This window comes from Danio rerio, chromosome 22 (assembly GCF_049306965.1).
Source record: "Danio rerio strain Tuebingen ecotype United States chromosome 22, GRCz12tu, whole genome shotgun sequence".
Lineage (NCBI taxonomy): Eukaryota > Metazoa > Chordata > Actinopteri > Cypriniformes > Danionidae > Danio > Danio rerio.
In genome coordinates this window covers 36,269,292-36,280,000 of record NC_133197.1, presented here as the reverse complement: position 1 = coordinate 36,280,000, position 10,709 = coordinate 36,269,292, and the positions used below count along the sequence as shown (strand labels likewise).

General features: G+C 39.5%; 1 long non-coding RNA gene across 1 annotated transcript; it reads right to left on the bottom strand.

Moving 5' to 3' along the window:
• Positions 1 to 5,302: 5,302 nt before the first annotated feature.
• Positions 5,303 to 10,489, bottom strand: LOC141380238 (uncharacterized). Its single transcript, XR_012397917.1, has 3 exons — positions 7,527 to 10,489; positions 6,309 to 7,322; positions 5,303 to 6,255 (listed from the first exon to the last, which is right to left on the bottom strand). It is a non-coding gene; the product is annotated as an uncharacterized lncRNA (long non-coding RNA).
• Positions 10,490 to 10,709: the final 220 nt, after the last annotated feature.

The following is a 10,709-nucleotide window of genomic DNA, read 5'->3' as shown; positions in this document are numbered from 1 at the left end:
TTTGTGATGCCCTCAGCTTTTGGAGTCGTCTTGGAAAATAGTCCACAGGTTTATCCTTGCAACTGGGATGTTTGGTTTCTAAATGTCGTTTTAATTTATGTTTCATGCTCCCATGTGAAAGCACCTCACTACATATGACACACTGAGGTTTTAAGCCTTTTTTGTTGTCAAAATATGTAAATCCACACTTTACATATTCGGGGTCGTACTTGCGCTGGAATTTTACATGTCAAAGGGGTATATGCGGAGCGAAACTTTCCGGTGACCTGTTATTGTGAACTTTTTTCCCATTTTATACGGTTCCTTTTACAGCATCAATGTTGTAATGTCATTAAAATACATTCAGTTAAATAAACTTTGGCATTCATTTAGTTGCTCAAGCGTAAAACAAGAAAAAAACAGTTTACTCGCATGCGCCCGTTAGAATCAGCAGGCTAACGTTACAATGATTAGAGTTAGGGTGCTTTAACACCTGTGAATCAATTCATTTGTTCCAAAACAGACATTACAATTGTTACATTGTTGCTCTTTGCTTCTGGTGTGATTCACATTAGCCCCTTTCACACAGTGATACCGGTAAATATCCGGAAAATTTACGGAACGACTTTACCGGTATATTCAAAAAAGCGCTGTTCACACAGGCGAGGACGTTACGGAATTTTTCCGGAAAAGAGCATTCACACATCCATTCCAAAATACCGGTAAATTCTGACATCATTCACCACAAATGAGCTTTAAACGGCTGCGCTTGTATTTGTAAACATTTGACTAAACTACAAACTCTTTTAATGATCAATATTGTAAACAACTTTCACAGGATCATATTCGCATGTCGAGATGTTCATAATATGTGCGTGTGCTGGCCCTCACAGGCTGTTTCATGGGCACACGCAAAGCTTGAAGGTAAACAAACAACGGCTTATCATAAGCATCTTATCGATGATTATTTGCACAGTTGGCATTAAGAAGAACATATAAACGTGACCTGACTAACTTCTAGCAGCTAAATGTGTCTGGAAAAATATTCAAAGGCTTTTATTCTCACAAACCGCGCGGACGTAAATGCGTCTGACTGTTGTGATTGGCTAACGCAGAAGTCTTACGTCAACACGTTCTAGACGTGCACGAGCTTATTCCGGAAATCTTCCTTCTGCGTTCACACAGCGCAGCATTCCGGCAAATTGCCGGTAATGTTACAACTTCTCTTTCCGGAAAATAGCCAGAACGAATTTACCGGTATTTTCAAAAAGGACCTGTTCACACATACAACCTTTCCAGAAAATTGCCGGTAATTTTCCGGAAAGGTCTGTATGTGTGAAAGGGGCTATTCACACGACAAAGTGTATAAACGGACCAAAAGAGCTAAAACAAGTCATGTCTGAATAAACTCTCCTCATATCAGTCAGAGTTTCAGGGTTTATTTTGCACAGTCCCGCTGGGTTGTGGTTTGGTGGTGTTTGACAAGGTGTTCGCGACGTGTCTGAAGAGCGAGGAGTGATTCGGTGTGGAGGGGTGAGAAGGGTGCGTGACGTATTTGAGGACCAGGAGAAAACGCACAATTTCCGTTTGTCTAGATTGTCTAGACAATCTGTTTGGGTCTTCAAATAATTTTCAGAGGAGGTGATGGACCTCGAAGTGAAAAAGGTTGAGATCCCCTGATATAGACCATTTCGAGGCATGTAAACAATAACAATAGTGCAAACTATAGGTGGTGGGGGACCGGAGCACCTGGAGGAAACCCACGCAAACGCAGGGAGAACATGCAAACTCTACGCTGAAACGCCAACTGACCCAGCCGAGGCCATACCTGCCAAAACTCCCGTTTTTCCCAGGAGTCTCCTGTATTTCTGACCCATCAGAGAGAAAACTATAGCTCATTTTAGCAGGAGTTTAAAGATCAGCGAAGTGACTCAAATGTCAGAGCAATATGAACATGTTTCAAGACATTTTGTGAATGATTTATTAGCTTTAGCTGATTTTTGGGAAGGAAATTCTCATCTGGATTATCACTGTCTGTATAGGAAAGTTTTACAGATGAGGGGTGACCAAGCGGCAACCTCCCACTCTTCTTCGTGAAGCCAATACGGAAGTAACTAAAACTGCAATTCCATCCAATTCAATAGAATTCCAGGAACTCCAGATGTTCATAGACTGCAATGGTAAATTGGTCTATTTTACAGCTGATAAAAACATGTTTAAAGCCTGATACAAAAGATGGTTTTGGTGTATATAGCTAGGAGGTGAGGGGGTGAATGTTTTTTGAACTCATCCGTTTCTTTTTATTAAGTTATATTAAGTCTGCATAATTAAGGGCGTGGCCACTTGTGGGACAGCTACAGTAGGTCTCGCTGGTCGCCGTCATGTCATTCCGGCTGATTAGCTGCTGAACTCAGCATATACATCGTACTTTTGTTTTGTATGGCTTTACACAGTCAGCTACCTTTTGGAATTATTTCCTACAATTATGTGTTCTTCAGTGATCCTGGGTCCTCTTGTTCTCAATATCATCATCAACAGCCAAAGTTCAGTTCCAAAACTCAAGACCACAAGAACGGAGGACACATGAAAGTTCCCAAATGCGTTCTTGATATCAAGGATGGAGTCTTAAGCACAAAGCTCAGCTAAAAGCTAACTGTACTATACATTTCATGTCTGTTTGATAAAACACTTTAAAGAAGAAAGACAGGAATGAATGACTACACATAGCCTATATTTAGTCAATGTTTGGACGTCTATTAGACGTCTTTTAAATACAAAAATTTGCTTGGTGGCTTCTGCCGTTCTCAAAGAAAGCGATTTGTGTAATTTATGTAATTTTTAAGTCTGTTTTGTTGGTTAGCTCTAGCATGGCTGCGTCAGACAGTAGCGCATTTAACTTTAATGACAGCCGTCTTGGCCAAACATTCCTCTGTGTGCTCCAAAAACAGGCTTTGCCAATTCCGAGCTGTAAATAAGAGATGCTGTTTGTATCCCGAGGAGGACACGCGCTTTCTGAACTCTGCTTTCTTCTTCCAGCAAAACCTGACACCGATCCCGTCTGTCTGGCAGAAGGTTGGTACAACGCTGTACATTAAAGAAATGTCAGGCTGCTTTGAAATTACGCCCTACCTAGTCCTCGTTGAGCCGTGTTTGAAAGTGTGTTTGGCCTGAAAGAGTCTTTTGGTTATAGCTCTGCTCTGTAATGAAGGATCGATTGGAAAAGCCTCTGTTTTCTTTGCTCCAGTGGGCCGCGCCGCCTTTGCCTTGGTGTTCTGAAATGAGAAAGTGCTGATTTAACAGCTTACTTGTGTATATCTTGTAATAGGGTTTTAAAAGATAAGGCCGGTAAGCTACATTACCTCCATTATGGCTTTGTGAAAGTCTGTTTGTTTCTTTTTAAAGCTAAAAAAGATTTGATTTTTGATTCTGATACTAACCTTGATGGGAAACTAGGGCTGAGCGATACAGCAAAAAATAAAATAAAATAAATTCACAATATAATTATTGAACATTTTTTAACAATCCATTTAGGAAGATTATTATTTTCTTTATTTATTTAACCCAATTTACTTTAATTTACCTGCATTACTAATGCAAATATGTTTAATGATCGAAAACAAAAACAAAAATTTGATAAATTAAATTTTACAAAGTGTGTGCAATGGTAAAGTGTAAACCAGGGGTGTGGAACATTTTTTCTATCAAGGGACATTTACATCTTTGTAACATTGTTTAGTGGCCATACTAAATTATTAAACATATGGTATAAATATCCCTATCCTCTCTAATGCAATGGTTGAAACTCTGTGGCAAGGCCACCTAACTTTTCAAACAGTAATCCAAATTTGTTCATTGCCAAAACGATTCACATGTGACTTCAATGTCAACGCTTGACAGAGTGGTTGGTTGAAGTTGGGGCTGACGGGATCATCATAGCAGCGTCAGCCAATGAAATTAGTCCCCAATCGACTACTGTCTGAGCTGGTATATTTGCATAAAACAATCTAATTGGCCAATGTGTCCTGTGCAGCTTGAAAAGTTGAGAAGTTCCTAACTTCTGAGGCGAGCAACGCCACTGAAACAGTGCCGATGGATCCACAATGCAGTTCGACAACGCCTGACATCACCCATTCAAAGTGAATAGGAAGCATTGACGCTGACGCCCTGTGCATACCTGCCAACCCTCCTGTTTTTCCCGGGATTTTCCCGTATTTTACAGTTCTATCCCAATATTATCCCGTAAAGGTATTTTCCCCTATTTCTCACGTATTTTCAGTCTTTCTCTGAATGGTGGCAAATAAAGCAGACCCTCCCTGTTTATAACCCATACCGCCAAACCACCAGGGTCCACCCTTGCTCTTAAATAAGAGTCTGTTGTGAGCTTTCGCCTTTTTTAGGCATGAAAACACTTTGAAATAAAAATAAAAACGACAGGATTCCCATTCTTTTTCATTACAGGTGCTGTCTCCACTTCATATACAATCCTCAAAACAATCATATATCGGTGCACGACTGTCAGCTGATGCACTCCATAGTGATAAATAGACGCTGTTTCCCAAACGGATTCTGTACACGCATGAAGCGGAGCAAAAGTCTGGGTTTTGGGTGTGTGTTTAAACAGACATACACACAATTAATAATAATAATAATAATAATAAAAATACACAATAATAATAATACACACATTTATTATTAATAATAATAATACACACAATTAGTAATAATAATAATAATAATACACACAATCATAATAATACACACAATTAGTAATAATAATAATACAAACAATTATTATTATTTATAATAATACACACAAAATCAATAATACACACAATTAACAATAATAGTAGTAATAACAATAAAAATATACACAATAATAATAATTCACACAATTAATAATAATACACACAATAATAATAATACACGCAATTAATAATAATAGTAATAATAATAATACACACAATTAAAAATAGTAATAAAAATACACACAATTAATAATAATAATATCTAAAGATGTCGATCTTGGTGGATTTTTTTTAAACACAACTAATTTCGTCTTAAATGAGCATAAAAAGTTAGGAAAGCAGTCTGATGCTTTCATAATACGGTAGAAGTGTGCATTTTTAAAGTGACACCAGTTATTTAATGTAATCAAATATACAACTCTTTCATTGAAACTTTATGTAATTTTACAAAAGAGAAGTTAAAGGCCTACAAATCTTTGAATGCCTACAATTTTATTCTGTGTGGTCATTTGCAAGAAATAATGTTCCATGATTACCAGATTCAAAACTATGTAGTGCTAAAAACTGAGGTTCTGCCTAGCTAAAAACAAGAACAGAAGACGGAGCTGTACAAGGCCTGGGTAATCATCAACAAGCAGAACTACTGCATTCTGACAGTGAACTGCATTTGTACTGCAGGGTATATGAATGTACATTTTTACATTTCATTCTAAGCATTCAGTGTCTGCAGTTTAATTCAGCATGTTTAACTGTTTTTGCTGAAATCATTGCTGCACCCAACAACGAGTGATGTGTATGATTCAGTATAGCGTAAACTTAACTGATATAACATGAGAATTGCAGAGTCGAGCATTTTTAATTAGGTCCTCACTCCATTTAGCACTTATGGTGGTTTTTTGTCTATGGTTGGCATTAAAGCAGTGTGGTGTATGGTAAAATTTAAGTTTTCTATTTGTGGACTTGTGAATTTGACATCCTACCACACAACACGACATGTTTACTATTGTAACCGGTCCTTTTTTGCCATCGGTATGTGCGGTTGAACTAGTGTGACGTAGGTTGGTAATTCCCCTATAAACTAAACTAAACCTAAGCAATTTCAAAATATAGAAACTGATAAAAACTAGTAAATCTGCCTCTAAAAAGTATTTAAAACTAACTCAATTTGAAAACAAAAAGTCAAAAAATAAAAACTAAAACAGTGAAAAATACGTGTGGTTTATTTATAAAACTAATTTCGAGAGGAGCACGTGCTTATGATCAACACGGCTGGCAGCTCATTAACTCCGTAATCTGCCCTATTAGATGATTATGGAGGCATTATAAATAACCAAAGTTTTTCACTCCAGTTATCTTTGTCTCAAAGCTTTCCCCCCTTCCACCCCTACTTCACACCCCTTTTTTTTCGAAACGGTGGCCCAGTGGCTAGCGCTGTTGCCTCAAAGCAAGAACACCACTGGTTCAACCTCCTATTGGGCCGGTTTGTGTTTCTGTGTGGAGTTCCCATGTTCTCCCCGAGTTCCCCGGTTTCCTACCACCGTCCAAAAAAATACACCATAGCAATCGACTAAACCAAATTATCACCTAAGATGACCTTAGTTTACACTTCTCACACGGCGACAAGCAGGGGAGTTCTCGAGACCTTCCTGAGCTCAAACTTCCCTCTCGCCCTCCTAAAGGGAGGGAGCCCCGGGCTCGAGGATATTACGAGCCCTGGGCTCTCTCCCGGGACAGCATGCCAATTAAGCTTTTTTGATTATTAGCTAAGTGTGAACTCTTGAAAAATCTATTATAACCCTGGACTCTAGAATACACAAGACATGTTACTCGTATACTTTTGAATGGGGAAACGTGTAACTGTCAATATGGCGAATAAAGCCCCGCCTTCTAGTAGAGGAGCCAATCAGTGATCAATATATGTCAAATAAAGCCCGACTTCTAGTACAGGAGGCAATCAGCGATCGCTATATGTCAAATAAAGCCCGCCTTTTAGTACAGGAGCCAATCAGCGATCGCTATATGTCAAATAAAGCCCGCCTTCTAGTACGGGAGCCAATCAGCGATCGCTATATGTCAAATAAAGCCCGCCTTCTAGTACAGGAGCCAATCAGCAATCGCTATATGTCAAATAAAGCCCGCCTTCTAGTACAGGAGGCAATCAGCGATCGCTATATGTCAAATAAAGCCCGCCTTCTAGTACAGGAGCCAATCAGCGATCGCTATATGTCAAATAAAGCCCGCCTTCTAGTACGGGAGCCAATCAGCGATCGCTATATGTCAAATAAAGCCCGCCTTCTAGTACAGGAGCCAATCAGCAATCGCTATATGTCAAATAAAGCCCGCCTTCTAGTACAGGAGGCAATCAGCGATCGCTATATGTCAAATAAAGCCCGCCTTCTAGTACAGGAGCCAATCAGCGATCGCTATAGTTCAAATAAAGCCCGCCTATTAGTACAGGAGCCAATCAGCGATCGCTATATGTCAAATAAAGCCCGCCTTCTAGTACAGGAGCCAATCAGCGATCGCTATATGTCAAATAAAGCCCGCCTTCTAATACAGGAGGCAATCAGCGATTGCTATATGTCAAATAAAGCCCGCCTTCTAGTACAGGAGGCAATCAGCGATCGCTATATATCAAATAAAGCCCGCCTTTTAGTACAGGAGCCAATCAGCGATCGCTATATGTCAAATAAAGCCCGCATTCTAGTACAGGAGCCAATCAGCGATTGCTATATGTCAAATAAAGCCCGCATTCTAGTACAGGAGCCAATCAGCGATCGCTATATGTCAAATAAAGCCCACCTTCTAGTACAGGAGCCAATCAGCAATCGCTACAGAATGACAATTCTCTGGGGGAGGGGCTCAGACCAGACGTGAGTTTCTGGAGATTTTGTGTGATTTTAACATTACGAAATGAAACAGAGACAGATGTTGTTTAATTTTATTGGTGATTTGTAGTATGAAATTTAATCTTAAGCTTGGCTAATAGTTTTGGAGAATTTGATGTTTCCCTATTCAAACAAAATGCCCGGGCATACTGCCCCAGAGGCGTTTTAAAGATGGCTGCCGAGTGAAATGACTTGTCTTAAATGGAGTTTGTTATAACCTTGGATTCTACAAATAACGTGTTCTGTGGCTCTTGATCAACAATATTTCTGACTCAGCATTGCACATCTTGCCATGCGACTATTGCGAATGCGCACATTGATGCTGAAGCCATATATTGTGCAGCCCTAGTATGAATACGAAAGAGAACATCCTTTTCCTACTTTTCATTCTACATTCATAAGAGACAGATTAAAGAGCTGAAGCTTTAACTCTGTCCACCTGCAGTCTTGAGCTGGAGAGAAAGCAGGGTTTCCAATCGGCAGGTGGGACAAAGCGGGGAGCATCTTCTCAGTTCTGCAGTTCTCCATTGATCTACTGCCTAGAAACTGAACCCCGGGTCGCTGGGGCTTATAGATCGCCTGCAGAAATAGCCTGAGCAGCGGCTGGAGAATCTTCCCTCCCCAGACAGGCCACCGATAGCACCACGTGTGTATTTATAGATGAACCACAAGCAAACCTGAACCTGGATCAATACGCTCTGAGACGTGACACCATCTGCCCTCTGCAGGCCTGATAACCTGGTGGAGAGAGAGACAGAAAGAAACAGCCCCGGGACACTTGACGGGAGAAACCTCGAAGCCTGTGGGGGGAGAAAAGTCAAGGTGAATAGCAGAGAGAAATATGCAAGGAATAATTGACTCCGGTTTGTTGTATTATTAGGAAAATAATGCACATTTGAGATAGTGATGCTTCGTCACAGCCGTTATATCTCAGGTGTGCATTATTTCCCAATAATCCAATGGTCCAGTGTTAATTATTCTACTTATACTATGGTTACTACATTTTAAGGCACTGTTCAAATGTTGTATTTAAGACATTTGTCAGGGTTTTGTCCTCAAACTGTTACTGCAGGTTTCTTTTTCTTCTGTAAATGCTGAATAGTCATTCTATATAAAACTAACAGTCCTCATTTCATTACTTGAGTCATTACATACAAAAATGTTGAACTAGTGGTCAAAATCTGTCAAACTAATTTTATAAAAGAAATTTAAATCTTTATTTTCCTGAAAATGTCTTTAAAATTGAACAATTTGATAAATGACTTACAGACCTGTGTATGTTATAGGCTCAGTTCCAATATGTTCTGCAATATTGTGTACAGTTTTGCACAGCTCTAGCTTAAGGGAGTTTATGTTTGTTGTAAATAAGGGTGTGTTTATTCTTTTGCACAATGCTGTGAGTAAGTTAGGATTGCAAAGAGCAAATGCAGAGTAAAAATGTGAAACATACATATTCAGTGTCTTGTACTCAGATAACTCACTCAATGCAGTGATGTCTCAATTTACTGTAGTTTTCAAATGGCTGTGCGAATAGTCTATAGTGCTGTCTTGAGCATTTTCAGGAAGTGTCACCAAAATCTGACTTTTTTGCATTGAAAAAAATGTACAGAGTAAACTCATAATGAAAACATGACCAAGCCATTTGACTATCTTGTTCATAAACAATGGTGTCAGGACTTTTCATTTTGATGGCTCTGACACTTTGATTGACATGAATACTTGCTTTTGAGGAATGAGCTATCCATTTTGAGCATGTGACGCGCTTTTGCAGGTTATCAGCTAGGTTTTGCAGTTTTTACTAATTATTTCGAGAAAATCATAAAATGTTGTGCAAAAATGCACTAGTGTTGTGAGAAACGCACCAAAGCGACTGAGAAAAACTGTAAATCAAATACAAGACTTTTTAAGAACCTTTTATTACCATTATAAATTTAATTGAGACTTATGCAGGGCTAAACACGACTAATTTATTCTAATGGCAAGGTTACTTCTGTAAATAGTTTTTGTACTAATAGAAGATCTCTTTTCATCCTGATGATCTCTCGGTTCCAGCTCGCATCTCAGCCTGCCTGTTGGATATTTCACACTGGATGAAAGATCATCATCTCCAGCTGAACCTCGCAAAAACAGAAATGCTTGTTGTTTCTGCCAACTCGACTCTACACCATAACTTTTCAATCCAGATGGATGGGGCAACCATTACTGCATCCAAAATGGTGAAAAGCCTTGGAGTAACGATTGATGACCAACTAAACTTCTCTGACCACATTTCTAGAACTGCTCGATCTTGCAGATTCGCACTCTATAACATCAGAAAGATCCGACCCTTCCTATCTGAACATGCAGCTCAACTCCTTGTTCAAGCTCTTGTTCTCTCCAAACTGGATTACTGCAACTCTCTACTAGCTGGGCTTCCAGCTAACTCTATCAAACCTCTTCAGCTGCTCCAGAATGCAGCAGCACGAGTTGTCTTCAATGAACCTAAACGAGCACATGTCACTCCGCTGCTAGTCTGTTTGCACTGGCTGCCAGTTGCTGCTCGCATCAAATTCAAAGCTCTGATGTTTGCCTACAAAGTGACTTCTGGCCTTGCTCCTTCTTATCTGCTCTCACTTCTGCAGATCTACAGTATGTGCCCTCCAGAAACTTGCGTTCTGTGAATGAACGTCGCCTCGTGGTTTCATCCCAAAGAGGGAAGAAATCACTTTCGCGAACGCTCACGCTCAATCTGCCCAGTTGGTGGAATGAACTCCCTAACTGCATCAGAACAGCAGAGTCACTCGCTACTTTCAAGAAACGACTAAAAACTCAACTATTTACTCTCCACTACACTTCCTAATCTGCAATTGCCTCTCTGAATATCACACTAACTGTACCAAAAAAAAAAAAAAATACTAATACTAATACTTCCCTTCTTAGGCTTTACAGACCTGAAACTTGCCTATAGCACTTATTCATTGTTGCTCTTAGTTGTGAAAATTGCTTCCTTGTCCTCATTTGTAAGTCGCTTTGGATAAAAGCGTCTGCTAAATGTAAATGTAAATGTAAAGGGTTGTGATGCTTTAGTTTTAGGGACTTAATTACAGAGAATTTGCTG